Source organism: Heptranchias perlo, chromosome 20 (assembly GCF_035084215.1).
Source record: "Heptranchias perlo isolate sHepPer1 chromosome 20, sHepPer1.hap1, whole genome shotgun sequence".
NCBI lineage: Eukaryota > Metazoa > Chordata > Chondrichthyes > Hexanchiformes > Hexanchidae > Heptranchias > Heptranchias perlo.
In genome coordinates, this window is record NC_090344.1 from 10,229,428 (window position 1) to 10,247,993 (window position 18,566).

Below are 18,566 nucleotides of genomic sequence, written 5' to 3' on the forward strand. Positions count from 1 at the left end.
CGTGTTAGTGACGAGTTTGGGTGAAGCACGGGTCGCGTTTATTTCTGAAATCTTACCAAGCACCGGGAAAAAGAAACTTAGAATCAAACTGTCCCTGTAAGTGATGAATTGAAGGGAATATCGCTCCAAACAGATCTGGACAATGCGCAGCGCAGCCGCACAGGAGTTCCAAATCCAACCTCTCTCCACTCGGCAATTGCATTAACTGAACTTTACTCTGGCCCGTGTCACCGCGCTGAAATCGAGTCTTTCTCGGCCACATTTTTTCTTAACATAATAATTACTGGTTTAAGAGTGAAAATTGTCGTCCACTTCACTGTAAGTGCAAGAGACAACTTTGTAGACACCGTGTAGTGTCACAGACCTGCTGGTTTGTCCCGCTCATTTCATCTCATCTCATTTTCAGCAAACCTGAATATTACTGGAACAGAGAATGGCGAATCACAGCTCAAAAATCAATCCTCTCTTCCACGAACGGACTGAGTCTTTCAACATACAGGTGTTTAATAGCAAGGTGAGTTCAATTTTCAGAAATAATACAGCACAGATTTTCACTCGTGCAAGCTGCACACCCTTTATTTTGGAAAAGTGAACTGATTGGAAGAAAGCCGTTACATTGAGCGCCGCAACCTGACGCTTCAGCTCGATGCATTCGTCCTTGAACATTTGCAAGCTCTGTTTCTGTGGCGCAATTGGTTCGCGCGTTCGGCTGCGAACTGAAAAGTTGGTGGTTTGAACCCACTCGAGGACGCTGAAGCAACCTTTTACCTTAACATTCATTGTCTCGCATTTCTTGGGTTCGAATGTGTGTCTTGTCTGCCAGAAAATGTACCGCAAACATTGCCAGCTGAGTGCGTCTGATTTTCCACCATTTATTCTGCGGTTGGATAAGAGGCATATGAAAAATATCCAAAAAAACGAGGTTGGCTTGAATGAAGTCGGAATAGTTCTTGACAGAGAAGGTTCGAAGGTTGCAAGCGAGCTCCTTCACACTGACATGGATATTTCTGCAGTGAGCGACATCAGACTGTTTCCACAATGAATGTCACTCCCTTTATTTTGGAAAAGTGAAATGGTATTCACATTCCGACTGGTTTCAGTTGATTTGTGAGAGATCGCTAAAGGATCAATCTCCGGTGAAGACGGCCTTTATCTCTCTCTCTGTTGGCCGAATCCAAAATGAAATTGGAGCTGGACTAATCATGCAAGAAATCAGGAATCACTTTAGCAAACAAAATACGGTCGAAAGCTGGAACTCTCTCATCCCAAAGGATGTGGATTGTGGTTCAATTCATAATTTGAAGTCTGATATTGATAGATCGTTTTTCGATTCGGGTACCAAGGAATATGAGTCCAAGACGGAGAAACAGAGATGAATTGCAGATCAACTCATGATCTAATTGAATGGGGCAGCAGGTTCGAGGGGCTGAATGGCCTTCTCTTGTCCCGATGTTCCTATACTGCTCAGCGCGGGGCTGGACGAATGGTAAAAGACATCAGACTAACTCCAGAATGAAAAAAACGGGTGTTCAGAAGTAGATTCCCTGAGATTGTGGAACGAACTGAAATCCTGCAGCAAAGCCAACAGTTGTCTCTCTGCAATAATAAGAATGGAAGAAATTCAGCAGTCGGCCCGGCTAGCTCAGTCGGTAGAGCATGACACTCTTAATCTCAGGGTCGTGAGTTCGAGCCCCACGTTGGGCGATTTGTGTTCTACTTTTCACACTCGGTGATAAAATTTTTAAAGTGCAACCTCTTGTCTCCAGATTCGAAACAGGCACAACCCTGCGCTGTGTGAAAGGAAACCGTGAGCGTTGCCAAATATCCACTCCCTCCCGATTCTCCCTTCTCGTTCCCTCCACATGGGACACGGACAGGTTATCGGTTCAATTGGATTCACTTTTTGTTGTTATTAAAAATGTTGAAGGTCAGAAAATGTAATATTTAGGAGATGCCAACGCTGGAACAATTCGCCTCTCTGATACCTCCTGATCCCCCCGAACCCGATTTGATTCTCCCTGTGCTCCTTATCATCGCTGATACGCTCTGTCTCTTACCTTCTCCGATACCCTCAGAGATTCCATAATCCACTTTGAACCGTGTCAGCGCCATTCACCTGCTCTGATACCTATTGATTGCCCCTTACACAGATGCGCCCTGAGCCGCCTTACACTCTCCCATACTCGGCAGTCCTTCCCCTCTCTCAGATCTTAAAACACTCTCTGATGCCATCTGACTGCCCGCTCTCCTCTTTGAGCCCCCTTACACTCTCTGATGCCCTCTGATAGTACATTCCCCTCTCTGAGATGCCCTTGCCACAATGGATCGCCAATAGGAAGTGATTAGACGCCCTGAGGCCTTCTCAGAAGCAATTACCGTCCCTGGTATCAAAGTGCGGTGTAACTTCACAGGTGGATCTCCCGGTCTGTGTTCAGGATGAGATCAAGAGTTTGATCGGTCGCTGCTGCTTTCGCCTCTGAGAGCTCAATCGGCGGTCGGTACCGCTCTTCCTCCCACAAACTGGGTGTGGATGTATGAGTGCGCTGTTGATTTATAAACTTTGGTAGTTTCCTTATGACAACGATGTTTATATATGAACTGTGGGTGTATCTCTACGAGTACGATGTTTATCTATGAATTTTGGAATGAACAGGAGGGGCAATTCCTCCTGGGGTTATATTTTCTTCCACGACAATAACACAAAGTAATCGTTGGGTATACAGCCGAAATAGCTCAGTTGGGAGAGCGTTACACTGAAGATCTGAAGGTCCTTGGTTCAATCCCGAGTTTCGGCAGTTTTTGTTTGTTTGCTTTCTTCTTCCTTGCTTCGATTCTCGGATTTATTTGCAGTGAAATTTAATTCCCGCCACTGAAGGATTGGGGATTGAATAGAGAGACATCAAGGATGGGAATTATTTATATCGTTTGTATTTGGCTGTTATTTCACTGTTACCTTCTGCCTTTTTCTCTTGGTTTTGTCTCTCTCGGTGCCAGGTGACTATTTGATTTGTCCGAAACTGTTCCATTTTCCACATCTCGGGGCGGTCAGACCCGCTCTGTCTGTCTGTTGCTGCTGATAATCATTAATGGGAACAGGCCGCGAGTTAAACGTTTATCTGCAAATTGGAGAAAGACAAATCAAAAGAAAGACGTGTTTATCCTGCCCAGGGGCAAAGTTACAACGGATGTAATTCAAAAACGGTCCCCGTGAATTTTTCTGTGGATTTTCTTTTTAAAGCTTCGATTTCAAAAGTTACAAAAACGCGAAATAAATAAAGTAAATTACAAGAATCGAGTCCGTGATCATTATGTTACAGTATACTCTTTGCAAACGAGTTAACCGGCCGTACCAACGGCACATTAGGCTGTTTAATTAATTTTTGTACCTGCAGCGATTTCTGTACTTGGACCCCGAAATCTCTCTGCTCCTCCACAGCACCGAGTTTCTCACCATTTAGAAAATACTCTGATTTATCTTTCTTAGATTTAAAGTGTATGACCTCGGTCTCCCCCACATTGAACACTATTTGCCACAGTTTTGTCCACACACTTAATCTATCAATTCCCACTTTTCAATTTACTGCTACCATCTGCGTTTCTTCCTGCCTCACCAGAAGGCTGCGTGTTCAAAACACGGGGTAACCGTTGCCTTTAGAGCTGATAGGGTTCTGTATCGTTCCGGAATGAATGTTTCATCTGCTTTTTCTCAATAAACAGAACCTTGCTCTAAATTCTGGTTCTCTGGATCTCAAATTTGAGCAAATCGTTTCATTTTGCCCTCGACCTTTGATCTTGTGCTGCGGATGAAACTTTTGCAAAGAGGGAGAAGAAGTCCCCAAATCGCCCCACGTGTATCTCAAACGCGTTGGGAAGAAGTTCTGTGTAAACAATCAGGAATTTAAAGGCACCTCAATGACCTGCACTTTCATTGAATGACTTTTTTTCGCCATTGGAATCGACGAGAAATCGCTGTCGGCTTTCATCTCACTGAAGTGCAGAGTGTGGCCGCCTTTTATCGGTCAACGTGTTAGTGACGAGTTTGGGTTAAGCACGGGTCGCGTTTATTTCTGAAATCTTACCAAGCACCGGGAAAAAGAAACTTAGAATCAAACTGTCCCTGTAAGTGATGAATTGAAGGGAATATCGCTCCAAACAGATCTGGACAATGCGCAGCGCAGCCGCACAGGAATTCCAAATCCAACCTCTCGCCACTCGGCAATTGCATGAACTGAACTTTACTCTGGCCCGTGTCACCGCGCTGAAATCGAGTCTTTCTCGGCCACATTTTTTCTTAACATAATAATTACTGGTTTAAGAGTGAAAATTGTCGTCCACTTCACTGTAAGTGCAAGAGACAACTTTGTAGACACCGTGGAGTGTCACAGACCTGCTGGTTTGTCCCGCTCATTACATCTCATCTCATTTTCAGCAAACCTGAATATTACTGGAACAGAGAATGGCGAATCACAGCTCAAAAATCAATCCTCTCTTCCACGAACGGACTGAGTCTTTCAACATACAGGTGTTTAATAGCAAGGTGAGTTTAATTTTCAGAAATAATACAGCACAGATTTTCACTCGTGCAAGCTGCACACCCTTTATTTTGGAAAAGTGAACTGATTGGAAGAAAGCTGTGACATTGAGTGCGGCAACCTGAAGCGTCAGCTCGATGAATTAGTCCTTGAACATTTGCAAGCTCTGTTTCTGTGGCGCAATTGGTTCGCGCGTTCGGCTGCTAACTGAAAAGTTGGTGGTTTGAACCCACTCGAGGACGCTGAAGCAACGTTTCACCTTAACATTCATTGTCTCGCATTTCTTGGGTTCGAATGTGTGTCTTGTCTGCCAGAAAATGTACCGCAAACATTGCCAGCTGAGTGCGTCTGATTTTCCACCATTTATTCTGCGGTTGGATAAGAGGCATATGAAAAATATCCAAAAAAACGAGGTTGGCTTGAATGAAGTCGGAATAGTTCTTGACAGAGAAGGTTCGAAGGTTGCAAGCGAGCTCCTTCACACTGACATGGATATTTCTGCAGTGAGCGACATCAGACTGTTTCCACAATGAATGTCACTCCCTTTATTTTGGAAAAGTGAAATGGTATTCACATTCCGACTGGTTTCAGTTGATTTGTGAGAGATCGCTAAAGGATCAATCTCCGGTGAAGACGGCCTTTATCTGTCTCTCTGTTGGCCGAATCCAAAATGAAATTGGAGCTGGACTAATCATGCAAGAAATCAGGAATCACTTCAGCAAACAAAATACGGTCGAAAGCTGGAAATCTCTCATCCTAAAGGATGTGGATTGTGGTTCAATTCATAATTTGAAGTCTGATATTGATAGATCGTTTTTCGATTCGGGTACCAAGGAATATCAGGCCAAGACGGAGAAACAGAGATGAATTGCAGATCAACTCATGATCTAATTGAATGGGGCAGCAGGTTCGAGGGGCTGAATGGCCTTCTCTTGTCCCGATGTTCCTATACTGCTCAGCGCGGGGCTGGACGAATGGTAAAAGACATCAGACTAACTCCAGAATGAAAAAAACGGGTGTTCAGAAGGAGATTCCCTGAGATTGTGGAACGAACTGAAATCCTGCAGCAAAGCCAACAGTTGTCTCTCTGCAATAATAAGAATGGAAGAAATTCAGCAGTCGGCCCGGCTAGCTCAGTCGGTAGAGCATGAGACTCTTAATCTCAGGGTCGTGGGTTCGAGCCCCACGTTGGGCGATTTGTGTTCTACTTTTCACACTCGGTGATAAAATTTTTAAAGTGCAACCTCTTGTCTCCAGATTCGAAACAGGCACAACCCTGCGCTGTGTGAAAGGAAACCGTGAGCGTTGCCAAATATCCACTCCCTCCCGATTCTACCTTCTCGTTCCCTCCACATGGGACACGGACAGGTTATCGGTTCAATTGGATTCACTTTTTGTTGTTATTAAAAATGTTGAAGGTCAGAAAATGTAATATTTAGGAGATGCCAACGCTGGAACAATTCGCCTCTCTGATACCTCCTGATCCCCCCGAACCCGATTTGATTCTCCCTGTGCTCCTTATCATCGCTGATACGCTCTGTCTCTTACCTTCTCCGATACCCTCAGAGATTCCATAATCCACTTTGAACCGTGTCAGCGCCATTCACCTGCTCTGATACCTATTGATTGCCCCTTACACAGATGCGCCCTGAGCCGCCTTACACTCTCCCATACTCGGCAGTCCTTCCCCTCTCTCAGATCTTAAAACACTCTCTGATGCCATCTGACTGCCCGCTCTCCTCTTTGAGCCCCCTTACACTCTCTGATGCCCTCTGATAGTACATTCCCCTCTCTGAGATGCCCTTGCCACAATGGATCGCCAATAAGATGTGATTAGACGCCCTGAGGCCTTCTCAGAAGCAATTACCGTCCCTGGTATCAAAGTGCGGTGTAACTTCACAGGTGGATCTACCGGTCTGTGTTCAGGATGAGATCAAGAGTTTGATCGGTCGCTGCTGCTTCCGCCTCTGAGAGCTCAATCGGCGGTCGGTACCGATCTTCCTCCCACAAACTGGGTGTGGATGTATGAGTGCGCTGTTGATTTATAAACTTTGGTAGTTTCCTTATGACAACGATGTTTATATATGAACTGTGGGTGTATCTCTACGAGTACGATGTTTATATATGAATTTTGGAATGAACAGGAGGGGCAATTCCTCCTGGGGTTATATTTTCTTCCACGACAATAACACAAAGTAATCGTTGGGTATACAGCCGAAATAGCTCAGTTGGGAGAGCGTTAGACTGAAGATCTGAAGGTCCTTGGTTCAATCCCGAGATTCGGCAGTTTTTGTTTGTTTCCTTTCTTCTTCCTTGCTTCGATTCTCGGATTTATTTGCAGTGAAATTTAATTCCCGCCACTGAAGGATTGGGGATTGAATAGAGAGACATCAAGGATGGGAATTATTTATATCGTTTGTATTTGGCTGTTATTTCACTGTTACCTTCTGCCTTTTTCTCTTGGTTTTGTCTCTCTCGGTGCCAGGTGACTATTTGATTTGTCCGAAACTGTTCCATTTTCCACATCTCGGGGCGGTCAGACCCGCTCTGTCTGTCTGTTGCTGCTGATGATCATTAATGGGAACAGGCCGCGAGTTAAACGTTTATCTGCAAATTGGAGAAAGACAAATCAAAAGAAAGACGTGTTTATCCTGCCCAGGGGCAAAGTTACAACGGATGTAATTCAAAAACGGTCCCCGTGAATTTTTCTGTGGATTTTCTTTTTAAAGCTTCGATTTCAAAAGTTACAAAAACGCGAAATAAATAAAGTAAATTACAAGAATCGTGTCCGTGATCATTATGTTACAGTATACTCTTTGCAAACGAGTTCACCGTCCGTACCAACGGCACATTAGGCTGTTTAATTAATTTTTGTACCTGCAGCGATTTCTGTACTTGGACCCCTAAATCTCTCTGCTCCTCCACCGCACCGAGTTTCTCACCATTTAGAAAATACTCTGATTTATCTTTCTTAGATTTAAAGTGTATGACCTCGGTCTCCCCCACTTTGAACACTATTTGCCACAGTTTTGTCCACACACTTAATCTGTCAATTCCCACTTTTCAATTTCCTGCTACCATCTGCGTTTCTTCCTGCGTCACCAAAAGGCTGCGTGTTCAAAACACGGGGTAACCGTTGCCTTTAGAGCTGATAGGGTTCTGTATCGTTCCGGAATGAATGTTTCATCTGCTTTTTCTCAATAAACAGAACCTTGCTCAATATTCTGGTTCTCTGGATCTCAAATTTGAGCAAATCCTTTCATTTTGCCCTCGACTTTTGATCTTGTGCTGCGGATGAAACTTTTGCAAAGAGGGAGAAGAAGTCCCCAAATCGCCCCACGTGTATCTCAAACGCTTTGGGAAGAAGTTCTGTGTAAACAATGAGGAATTTAAAGGCACCTCAATGACCTGCACTTTCATTGAATGACTTGTTTTCGCCATTGGAATCGACGAGAAATCGCTGTCGGCTTTCATCTCACTGAAGTGCAGAGTGTGGCCGTCTTGTATCGGTCAATGTGTTAGTGACGAGTTTGGGTTAAGCACGGGTCGCGTTTATTTCTGAAATCTCACCAAGCACCGGGGAAAATAAACTTAGAATCAAACTGTCCCTGTAAGTGATGAATTGAAGGGAATATCGCTCCAAACAGATCTGGACAATGCGCAGCGCAGCCGCACAGGAGTTACAAATCCAACCTCTCGCCACTCGGCAATCGCATGAACTGTACTTTACTCTGGCCCGTATCACCGCGCTGAAATCGAGTCTTTCTCGGCCACATTTTTTCTTAACATAATAATTACAGGTTTAAGAGTGAAAATTGTCGTCCACTTCACTGTAAGTGCAAGAGACAACTTTGTAGACACCGTGTAGTGTCATAGACCTGCTGGTTTGTCCTGCTCATTTCATCTCATCTCATTTTCAGCAAAACTGAATATTACTGGAACAGAGAATGGCGAATCACAGCTCAAAAATCAATCCTCTCTTCCACGAGCGGACTGAGTCTTTCAACATACAGGTGTTTAATGGCAAGGTGAGTTTAATTTTCAGAAATAATACAGCACAGATTTTGACTCCTGCACGCTGCACACATTTTATTTTGGAAAAGTAAACTGATTGGAAGAAAGCTGTTACATTGAGTGCGGCAACCTGAAGCGTCAGCTCGATGAATTGGTCCTTGAACATTTGCAAGTTCTGTTTCTGTGGCGCAATTGGTTAGCGCGATTCGCTGCGAACTGAAAAGTTGGTGGTTTGAACACACTCGAGAACTCGAAAGCAACCTTTCACCTTAACATTCATTGTCTCGCATTTTTTGGGTTCGAATGTGTGTCTTGTCTGCCAGAAAATGTACCGCAAACATTGCCAGCTGAGTGCGTCTGATTTTCCACCATTTATTCTGCGGTTGGATAACAGGCATATGAAAAATATCCAAAAAAACGAGGTTGGCTTGAACGAAGTCGGAATACTTCTTGACAGAGAAGGTTCGAAGGTTGCAAGCGAGCTCCTTCACACTGACATGGATATTTCTGCAGTGAGCGACATCAGACTGTTTCCACAATGAATGTCACTCCCTTTATTTTGGAAAAGTGAAATGGTATTCACATTCCGACTGGTTTCAGTTGATTTGTGAGAGATCGTTAAAGGATCAATCTCCGGTGAAGACGGCCTTTTTCTCTCTCTCTGTTGGCCGAATCCAAAATGAAATTGGAGCTGGACTAATCATGCAAGAAATCAGGAATCACTTTCGCAAACAAAATACGGCCGAAAGCTGGAACTCTCTCATCCCAAAGGATGTGGATTGTGGTTCAATTCATAATTTGAAGTCTGATATTGACAGATCGTTTTTCGATTCGGGTACCAAGGAATATGAGTACAAGACGGAGAAACAGAGATGAATTGCAGAACAACTCATGATCCAATTGAATGGGGCAGCAGGTTCGAGGGGCTGAATGGCCTTCTCTTGTCCCGATGTTCCGATACTGCTCAGCGCGGAGCTGGACGAATGGTAAAAGACATCAGACTAACTCCAGAATGAAAAAACGGGTGTTCAGAAGTCGATACCCTGAGATTGTGGAACGAACTGAACTCCTGCAGCAAAGCCAACAGTTGTCTCTCTGCAATGATAAGATGGGAAGAATTTCAGCAGTCGGCCCGGCTAGCTCAGTCGGTAGAGCATGAGACTCTTAATCTCAGGGTCGTGGGCTCGAGCCCCACGTTGGGTGATTTGTGTTCCACTTTTCACACTCGGTGATAACATTTTTAAAGTGCAACCTCTTGTCTCCAGATTCGAAACAGGCACAACCCTGAGCTGTGTGAAAGGAAACCGTGAGCGTTGCCAAATATCCACTCCCTATCGATTCTACCTTCTCGTTCCCTCCACATGGGACACGGACAGGTTATCTGTTCAATTGGATTCACTTTTTGTTGTTATTAAAAATGTTGAAGGTCAGAAAATGTAATATTTAGGAGATGCCAACGCTGGAACAATTCGCCTCTCTGATACCTCCTGATCCCCCCTTACCCCATTTGATTCTCCCTGTGCTCCTTATCATCGCTGATACGCTCTGTCTCTTACCTTCTCCGATACCCTCAGAGAGTCCATGATTCACTTTGAACCTTGTCAGCGCCATTCACCTGCTCTGATACCAATTGATTGCCCCTTACACAGATGCGCCCTGAGCCGCCTTACACTCTCCCATACTCGGCAGTCCTTCCCCTCTCTCAGATCTTAAAAACACTCACTGATGCCATCTGACTTCCCGCTCTCCTCTTTGAGCCCCCTTACACTCTCTGATGCCCTCTGATAGTACCTTCCCCTCTCTGAGATGCCCTTGCCACAATGGATCGCCACTAAGAAGCGATTTGACGCCCTGAGGCCTTCTCAGAAGCAATTACCGTCCCTGCTATCAAAGTGCGGTGTAACTTCACAGGTGGATCTACCGGTCTGTGTTAAGGATGAGATCAAGAGTTTGATCGGTCGCTGCTGCTTCCGCCTCTGAGAGCTCTATCGGCGGTCGGTACCGATCTTCCTCCCACAAACTGGGTGTGGATGTATGAGTGCGCTGTTGATTTATAAACTTTGGTAGTTTACGTATGACAACGATGTTTATATATGAACTGTGGGTGTATCTCTACGAGTACGATGTTTATATATGAATTGTGGAATGAACAGGAGGGGCAATTCCTCCTGGGGTTATATTTTCTTCCACGACAATAACACAAAGTAATCGTTGGGTACAGAGCCGAAATAGCTCAGTTGGCAGAGCGTTAGACTGAAGATCTTAAGGTCCTTGGTTCAATCCCGAGATTCGGCAGTTTTTGTTTGTTTCCTTTCTTCTTCCTTGCTTCGATTCTCGGATTGATTTGCAGTGAAATTTAATTCCCGCCACTGAAGGATTGGGGATTGAATGGAGAGACATCAAGCATGGGAATTATTTATATCGTTTGTATTTGGCTGTTATTTCACTGTTACCTTCTGCCTTTTTCTCTTGGTTTTGTCTCTCTCGGTGCCAGGTGACTATTTGATTTGTCCGAAACTGTTCCATTTTCCACATCTCGGGGCGGTCAGACCCGCTCTGTCTGTCTGTTGCTGCTGATGATCATTAATGGGAACAGGCCGCGAGTTAAACGTTTATCTGCAAATTGGAGAAAGACAAATCAAAAGAAAGACGTGTTTATCCTGCCCAGGGGCAAAGTTACAACGGATGTAATTCAAAAACGGTCCCCGTGAATTTTTCTGTTGATTTTCTTTTTAAAGCTTCGATTTCAAAAGTTACAAAAACGCGAAATAAATAAAGTAAATTACAAGAATCGAGTCCGTGATCATTATGTTACAGTATACTCTTTGCAAACGAGTTCACCGGCCGTACCAACGGCACATTAGGCTGTTTAATTAATTTTTGTACCTGCAGCGATTTCTGTACTTGGACCCCTAAATCTCTCTGCTCCTCCACAGCACCGAGTTTCTCACCATTTAGAAAATACTCTGATTTATCTTTCTTAGATTTAAAGTGTATGACCTCGGTCTCCACCACATTGAACACTATTTGCCACAGTTTTGTCCACACACTTAATCTGTCAATTCCCACTTTTCAATTTCCTGCTGTCATCTGCGTGACTTCCTGCGTCACCAGAAGGCTGCGTGTTCAAAACACGGGGTAACCGTTGCCTTTAGAGCTGATAGGGTTCTGTATCGTTCCGGAATGAATGTTTCATCTGCTTTTTCTCAATAAACAGAACCTTGCTCGAAATTCTGGTTCTCTGGATCTCAAATTTGAGCAAATCGTTTCATTTTGCCCTCGACTTTTGATCTTGTGCTGCGGATGAAACTTTTGCAAAGAGGGAGAAGAAGTCCCCAAATCGCCCCACGTGTATCTCAAACGCTTTGGGAAGAAGTTCTGTGTAAACAATCAGGAATTTGAAGGCACCTCAATGACCTGCACTTTCATTGAATGACTTTTTTTCGCCATTGGAATCGACGAGAAATCGCTGTCGGCTTTCATCTCACTGAAGTGCAGAGTGTGGCCGCCTTGTATCGGTCAATGTGTTAGTGACGAGTTTGGGTTAAGCACGGGCCGCGTTTATTTCTGAAATCTCACCAAGCACCGGGAAAAAGAAACTTAGAATCAAACTGTCCCTGTAAGTGATGAATTGAAGGGAATATCGCTCCAAACAGATCTGGACAATGTGCAGCGCAGCCGCACAGGAGTTACAAATCCACCCTCTCGCCACTCGGCAATCGCATTAACTGAACTTTACTCTGGCCCGTGTCACCGCGCTGAAATCGAGTCTTTCACGGCCACATTTTTTCTTAACATAATAATTACTGGTTTAAGAGTGAAAATTGTCGTCCACTTCACTGTAAGTGCAAGAGACAACTTTGTAGACACCGTGTAGTGTCACAGACCTGCTGGTTTGTCCTGCTCATTTCATCTCATCTCATTTTCCGCAAACCTGAATATTACTGGAACAGAGAATGGCGAATCACAGCTCAAAAATCAATCCTCTCTTCCACGAGCGGACTGAGTCTTTCAACATACAGGTGTTTAATGGCAAGGTTAGTTTAATTTTCAGAAATAATACAGCACAGATTTTGACTCGTGCAAGCTGCACACATTTTATTTTGGAAAAGTAAACTGATTGGAAGAAAGCTGTTGCATTGAGTGCGGCAACCTGAAGCGTCAGCTCGATGAATTAGTCCTTGAACATTTGCAAGTTCTGTTTCTGTGGCGCAATTGGTTAGCGCGTTTCGCTGCGAACTGAAAAGTTGGTCATTAGAGGACGCGTAGGCAACCTTTTACCTTAACATTCATTGTCTCGCAAATTCTTGGGTTCGAATGTGTGTCTTGTCTGCCAGAAAATGTACCGCAAGCATTGCCAGCTGAGTGTGTCTGATTTTCCACCATTTATTCTGCGGTTGGATAACAGGCATATGAAAAATATCCAAAAAAACGAGGTTGGCTTGAACGAAGTCGGAATACTTCTTGACAGAGAAGGTTCGAAGGTTGCAAGCGAGCTCCTTCACACTGACATGGATATTTCTGCAGTGAGCGACATCAGACTGTTTCCACAATGAATGTCACTCCCTTTATTTTGGAAAAGTGAAATGGTATTCACATTCCGACTGGTTTCAGTTGATTTGTGAGAGATCGCTAAAGGATCAATCTCCGGTGAAGACGACCTTTTTCTCTCTCTCTGTTGGCCGAATCCAAAATGAAATTGGAGCTGGACTAATCATGCAAGAAATCAGGAATCACTTTAGCAAACAAAATACGGCCGAAAGCTGGAACTCTCTCATCCCAAAGGATGTGGATTGTGGTTCAATTCATAATTTGAAATCTGATATTGACAGATCGTTTTTCGATTCGGGTACCAAGGAATATGAGTCCAAGACGGAGAAACAGAGATGAATTGCAGATCAACTCATGATCCAATTGAATGGGGCAGCAGGTTCGAGGGGCTGAATGGCCTTCTCTTGTCCCGATGTTCCGATACTGCTCAGCGCGGAGCTGGACGAATGGTAAAAGACATCAGACTAACTCCAGAATGAAAAAACGGGTGTTCAGAAGTCGATCCCCTGAGATTGTGGAACGAACTGAACTCCTGCAGCAAAACCAACAGTTGTCTCTCTGCAATGATAAGATGGGAAGAATTTCAGCAGTCGGCCCGGCTCGCTCAGTCGGTAGAACATGAGACTCTTAATCTCAGGGTCGTGGGTTCGAGCCCCACGTTGGGCGATTTGTGTTCTACTTTTCACACTCGGTGATAACATTTTTAAAGTGCAACCTCTTGTCTCCAGATTAGAAACAGGCACAACCCTGAGCTGTGTGAAAGGAAACCGTGAGCGTTGCCAAATATCCACTCCCTATCGATTCTACCTTCTCGTTCCCTCCACATGGGACACGGACAGGTTATCGGTTCAATTGGATTCACTTTTTGTTGTTATTAAAAATGTTGAAGGTCAGAAAATGTAATATTTAGGAGATGCCAACGCTGGAACAATTCGCCTCTCTGATACCTCCTGATCCCCCCTTACCCCATTTGATTCTCCCTGTGCTCCTTATCATCGCTGATACGCTCTGTCTCTTACCTTCTCCGATACCCTCAGAGAGTCCATGATTCACTTTGAACCTTGTCAGCGCCATTCACCTGCTCTGATACCTGTTGATTGCCCCTGACACAGATGCGCCCTGAGCCGCCTTACACTCTCCCATGCTCGGCAGTCCTTCCCCTCTCTCAGATCTTAAAACACTCTCTGATGCCATCTGACTGCACGCTCTCCTCTTTGAGCCCCCTTACACTCTCTGATGCCCTCTGATAGTACCTTCCCCTCTCTGAGATGCCCTTGCCACAATGGATCGCCACTAAGAAGCGATTAGACGCCCTGAGGCCTTCTCAGAAGCAATTACCGTCCCTGCTATCAAAGTGCGGTGTAACTTCACAGGTGGATCTACCGGTCTGTGTTGAGGATGAGATCAAGAGTTTGATCGGTGGCTGCTGCTTCCGCCTCTGAGAGCTCTATCGGCGGTCGGTACCGATCTTCCTCCCACAAACTGGGTGTGGATGTATGAGTGCGCTGTTGATTTATAAACTTTGGTAGTTTACGTATGACAACGATGTCTATATATGAACTGTGGGTGTATCTCTACGAGTACGATGTTTATATATGAATTGTGGAATGAACAGGAGGGGCAATTCCTCCTGGGGTTATATTTTCTTCCACGACAATAACACAAAGTAATCGTTGGGTACAGAGCCGAAATAGCTCAGTTGGGAGAGCGTTAGACTGAAGATTTGAAGGTCCTTGGTTCAATCCCGAGTTTCGGCATTTTTTGTTTGTTTCCTTTCTTCTTCCTTGCTTCGATTCTCGGATTTATTTGCAGTGAAATTTAATTCCCGCCACTGAAGGATTGGGGATTGAATAGAGAGACATCAAGGATGGGAATTATTTCTATCGTTTGTATTTGGCTGTTATTTCACTGTTACCTTCTGCCTTTTTCTCTTGGTTTTGTCTCTCTCGGTGCCAGGTGACTATTTGATTTGGCCGAAACTGTTCCATTTTCCACATCTCGGGGCGGTCAGATCGCTCTGTCTGTCTGTTGCTGCTGATGATCATTAATGGGAACAGGCCGCGAGTTAAACGTTTATCTGCAAATTGGAGAAAGACAAATCAAAAGAAAGACGTGTTTATCCTGCCCAGGGGCAAAGTTACAACGGATGTAATTCAAAAACGGTCCCCGTGAATTTTTCTGTTGATTTTCCTTTTAAAGCTTCGATTTCAAAAGTTACAAAAACGCGAAATAAATAAAGTAAATTACAAGAATCGAGTCCGTGATCATTATGTTACAGTATACTCTTTGCAAACGAGTTAACCGGCCGTACCAACGGCACATTAGGCTGTTTAATTAATTTTTGGACCTGCAGCGATTTCTGTACTTGGACACCTAAATCTCTCTGCTCCTCCACAGCACCGAGTTTCTCACCATTTAGAAAATACTCTGATTTATCTTTCTTAGATTTAAAGTGTATGACCTCGGTCTCCCCCACACTGAACACTATTTGCCACAGTTTTGTCCACACACTTAATCTATCAATTCCCACTTTTCAATTTCCTGCTACCATCTGCGTTTCTTCATGCGTCACCAGAAGGCTGCGTGTTCAAAACACGGGGTAACCGTTGCCTTGAGAGCTGATAGGATTCTGTATCGTTCCGGAATGAATGTTTCATCTGCTTTTTCTCAATAAACAGAACCTTGCTCTATATTCTGGTTCTCTGGATCTCAAATTTGAGCAAATCGTTTCATTTTGCCCTCGACTTTTGATCTTGTGCTGAGGATGAAACTTTTGCAAAGAGGGAGAAGAAGTCCCCAAATCGCCCCACGTGTATCTCAAACGCTTTGGGAAGAAGTTCTGTGTAAACAATCAGGAATTTAAAGGCACCTCAATGACCTGCACTTTCATTGAATGACTTGTTTTCGCCATTGGAATCGACGAGAAATCGCTGTCGACTTTCATCTCTCTGAAGTTCAGAGTGTGGCCGCCTTGTATCGGTCAACGTGTTAGTGACGAGTTTGGGTGAAGCACGGGTCGCGTTTATTTCTGAAATCTCACCAAGCACCGGGAAAAAGAAACTTAGAATCAAACTGTCCCTGTAAGTGATGAATTGAAGGGAATATCGCTCCAAACAGATCTGGACAATGTGCAGCGCAGCCGCACAGTAGTTACAAATCCACCCTCTCGCCACTCGGCAATCGCATGAACTGAACTTTACTCTGGCCCGTGTCACCGCGCTGAAATCGAGTCTTTCACGGCCACATTTTTTCTTAACATAATAATTGCTGGTTTAAGAGTGAAAATTGTGGTCCACTTCACTGCAAGTGCAAGAGACAACTTTGTAGACACCGTGTAGTGTCACAGACCTGCTGGTTTGTCCTGCTCATTTCATCTCATCTCATTTTCCGCAAACCTGAATATTACTGGAACAGAGAATGGCGAATCACAGCTCAAAAATCAATCCTCACTTCCACGAGCGGACTGAGTCTTTCAACATACAGGTGTTTAATGGCAAGGTGAGTTTAATTTTCAGAAATAATACAGCACAGATTTTGACTCGTGCAAGCTGCACACATTTTATTTTGGAAAAGTGAACTGATTGGAAGAAAGCTGTTACATTGAGTGCGGCAACCTGAAGCGTCAGCTCGATGAATTAGTCCTTGAACATTTGCAAGTTCTGTTTCTGTGGCGCAATTGGTTAGCGCGTTTCGCTGCGAACTGAAAAGTTGGTCGTTAGAGGACACGAAGGCAACCTTTTACCTTAACATTCATTGTCTCGCAAATTCTTGGGTTCGAATGTGTGTCTTGTCTGCCAGAAAATGTACCGCAAGCATTGCCAGCTGAGTGCGTCTGATTTTCCACCATTTATTCTGCGGTTGGATAACAGGCATATGAAAAATATCCAAAAAAACGAGGTTGGCTTGAACGAAGTCGGAATACTTCTTGACAGAGAAGGTTCGAAGGTTGCAAGCGAGCTCCTTCACACTGACATGGATATTTCTGCAGTGAGCGACATCAGACTGTTTCCACAATGAATGTCACTCCCTTTATTTTGGAAAAGTGAAATGGTATTCACATTCCGACTGGTTTCAGTTGATTTGTGAGAGATCGCTAAAGGATCAATCTCCGGTGAAGACGGCCTTTTTCTCTCTCTTTGTTGGCCGAATCCAAAATGAAATTGGAGCTGGACTAATCAGGTAAGAAATCAGGAATCACTTTTGCAAACAAAATACGGCCGAAAGCTGGAACTCTCTCATCCCAAAGGATGATGATTGTGGCTCAATTCATAATTTGAAATCTGATATTGAGACATCGTTTTTCGATTCGGGTACCAAGGAATATGAGTCCAAGGCGGAGAAACAGAGATGAATTGCAGATCAACTCATGATCTAATTGAATGGGGCAGCAGGTTCGAGGGGCCGAATGGCCTTCTCTTGTCCCGATGTTCCGATACTGCTCAGCGCGGGGCTGGACGAATGGCAAAAGACATCAGACGAGCTCCAGAATGAAAAAAACGGGTGTTCAGAAGCAGATACCCTGAGATTGTGGAACGAACTGAACTCCTGCAGCAAAGCCAACAGCTGTCTCTCTGCAATAATAGGATGGGAAGAATTTCGGCAGTCGGCACGGCAAGCGCAGTCGGGAGAGCATGAGACTCTTAATCTCAGGGTCGTTGGTTCGAGCCCCACGTTGGGCGATTTGTGTTCTACTTTTCACACTGTGTGATAAAAGTTTCAAAGTGCAACCTCTTGTCTCCAGATTCGAACCAGACACAACCCTGAGCTGCGTGAAAGGAAACCGTGAGCGTTGCCAAATATCCACTCCCTCCCGATTCGACCTCCTCGTTCCCTCCACATGGGACACGGACATGTTATCGGTTCAATCGGATTCATTTTTTGCTGTTATTAAAAATGTTGAAGGTCTGAAAATGTAATATTTAGGAGATGCCAACTCTGGAACAATTCGCCTTTCTGAGACCTCCTGATCTCCCCTTACCCTATTTGATTCTCCCTGCGCTCCTTATCATCGCTGATACGCTCTGTCTCTTACCTTCTCCGATAACCTCAGAGAGTCCATGATCCACTTTGAACCTTGTCAGCGCCATTCACCTGCTCTGATACCTATTGATTGCCCCTCACACAGATGCGCCCTGAGCCGCCTTACACTCTCCCATACTCGGCAGTCCTTCCCCTCTCTCAGATCTTAAAACACTCTCTGATGCCATCTGACTGCCCGCTCTCCTCTTTGAGCCCCCTTACACTCTCTGATGCCCTCTGATAGTACCTTCCCCTCTCTGAGATGCCCTTGCCACAATGGATCGCCACTAAGAAGCGATTAGACGCCCTGAGGCCTTCTCAGAAGCAATTACCGTCCCTGCTATCAAAGTGCGGTGTAACTTCACAGGTGGATCTACCGGTCTGTGTTAAGGATGAGATCAAGAGTTTGATCGGTCGCTGCTGCTTCCGCCTCTGAGAGCTCGATCGGCG

At 44.7% G+C, this 18,566-nt stretch overlaps 8 non-coding genes across 8 annotated transcripts; all 8 read left to right on the top strand.

Moving 5' to 3' along the window:
* The first annotated feature begins 1,631 nt into the window (after window positions 1-1,631).
* trnak-cuu (transfer RNA lysine (anticodon CUU)) lies at window positions 1,632-1,704 on the top strand. Its single transcript has one exon. It is a non-coding gene; the product is annotated as a tRNA-Lys (tRNA).
* A 1,018-nt stretch (window positions 1,705-2,722) lies between these two features.
* On the top strand, window positions 2,723-2,795 carry trnaf-gaa (transfer RNA phenylalanine (anticodon GAA)). The gene has a single exon. It is a non-coding gene; the product is annotated as a tRNA-Phe (tRNA).
* A 2,859-nt stretch (window positions 2,796-5,654) lies between these two features.
* Window positions 5,655-5,727, top strand: trnak-cuu (transfer RNA lysine (anticodon CUU)). Its single transcript has one exon. It is a non-coding gene; the product is annotated as a tRNA-Lys (tRNA).
* Window positions 5,728-6,745: 1,018 nt separating this feature from the next.
* trnaf-gaa (transfer RNA phenylalanine (anticodon GAA)) lies at window positions 6,746-6,818 on the top strand. Its single transcript has one exon. It is a non-coding gene; the product is annotated as a tRNA-Phe (tRNA).
* Window positions 6,819-9,676: 2,858 nt separating this feature from the next.
* trnak-cuu (transfer RNA lysine (anticodon CUU)) lies at window positions 9,677-9,749 on the top strand. The gene has a single exon. It is a non-coding gene; the product is annotated as a tRNA-Lys (tRNA).
* Window positions 9,750-10,768: 1,019 nt separating this feature from the next.
* On the top strand, window positions 10,769-10,841 carry trnaf-gaa (transfer RNA phenylalanine (anticodon GAA)). Its single transcript has one exon. It is a non-coding gene; the product is annotated as a tRNA-Phe (tRNA).
* Window positions 10,842-13,690: 2,849 nt separating this feature from the next.
* Window positions 13,691-13,763, top strand: trnak-cuu (transfer RNA lysine (anticodon CUU)). Its single transcript has one exon. It is a non-coding gene; the product is annotated as a tRNA-Lys (tRNA).
* A 1,018-nt stretch (window positions 13,764-14,781) lies between these two features.
* trnaf-gaa (transfer RNA phenylalanine (anticodon GAA)) lies at window positions 14,782-14,854 on the top strand. The gene has a single exon. It is a non-coding gene; the product is annotated as a tRNA-Phe (tRNA).
* Window positions 14,855-18,566: the final 3,712 nt, after the last annotated feature.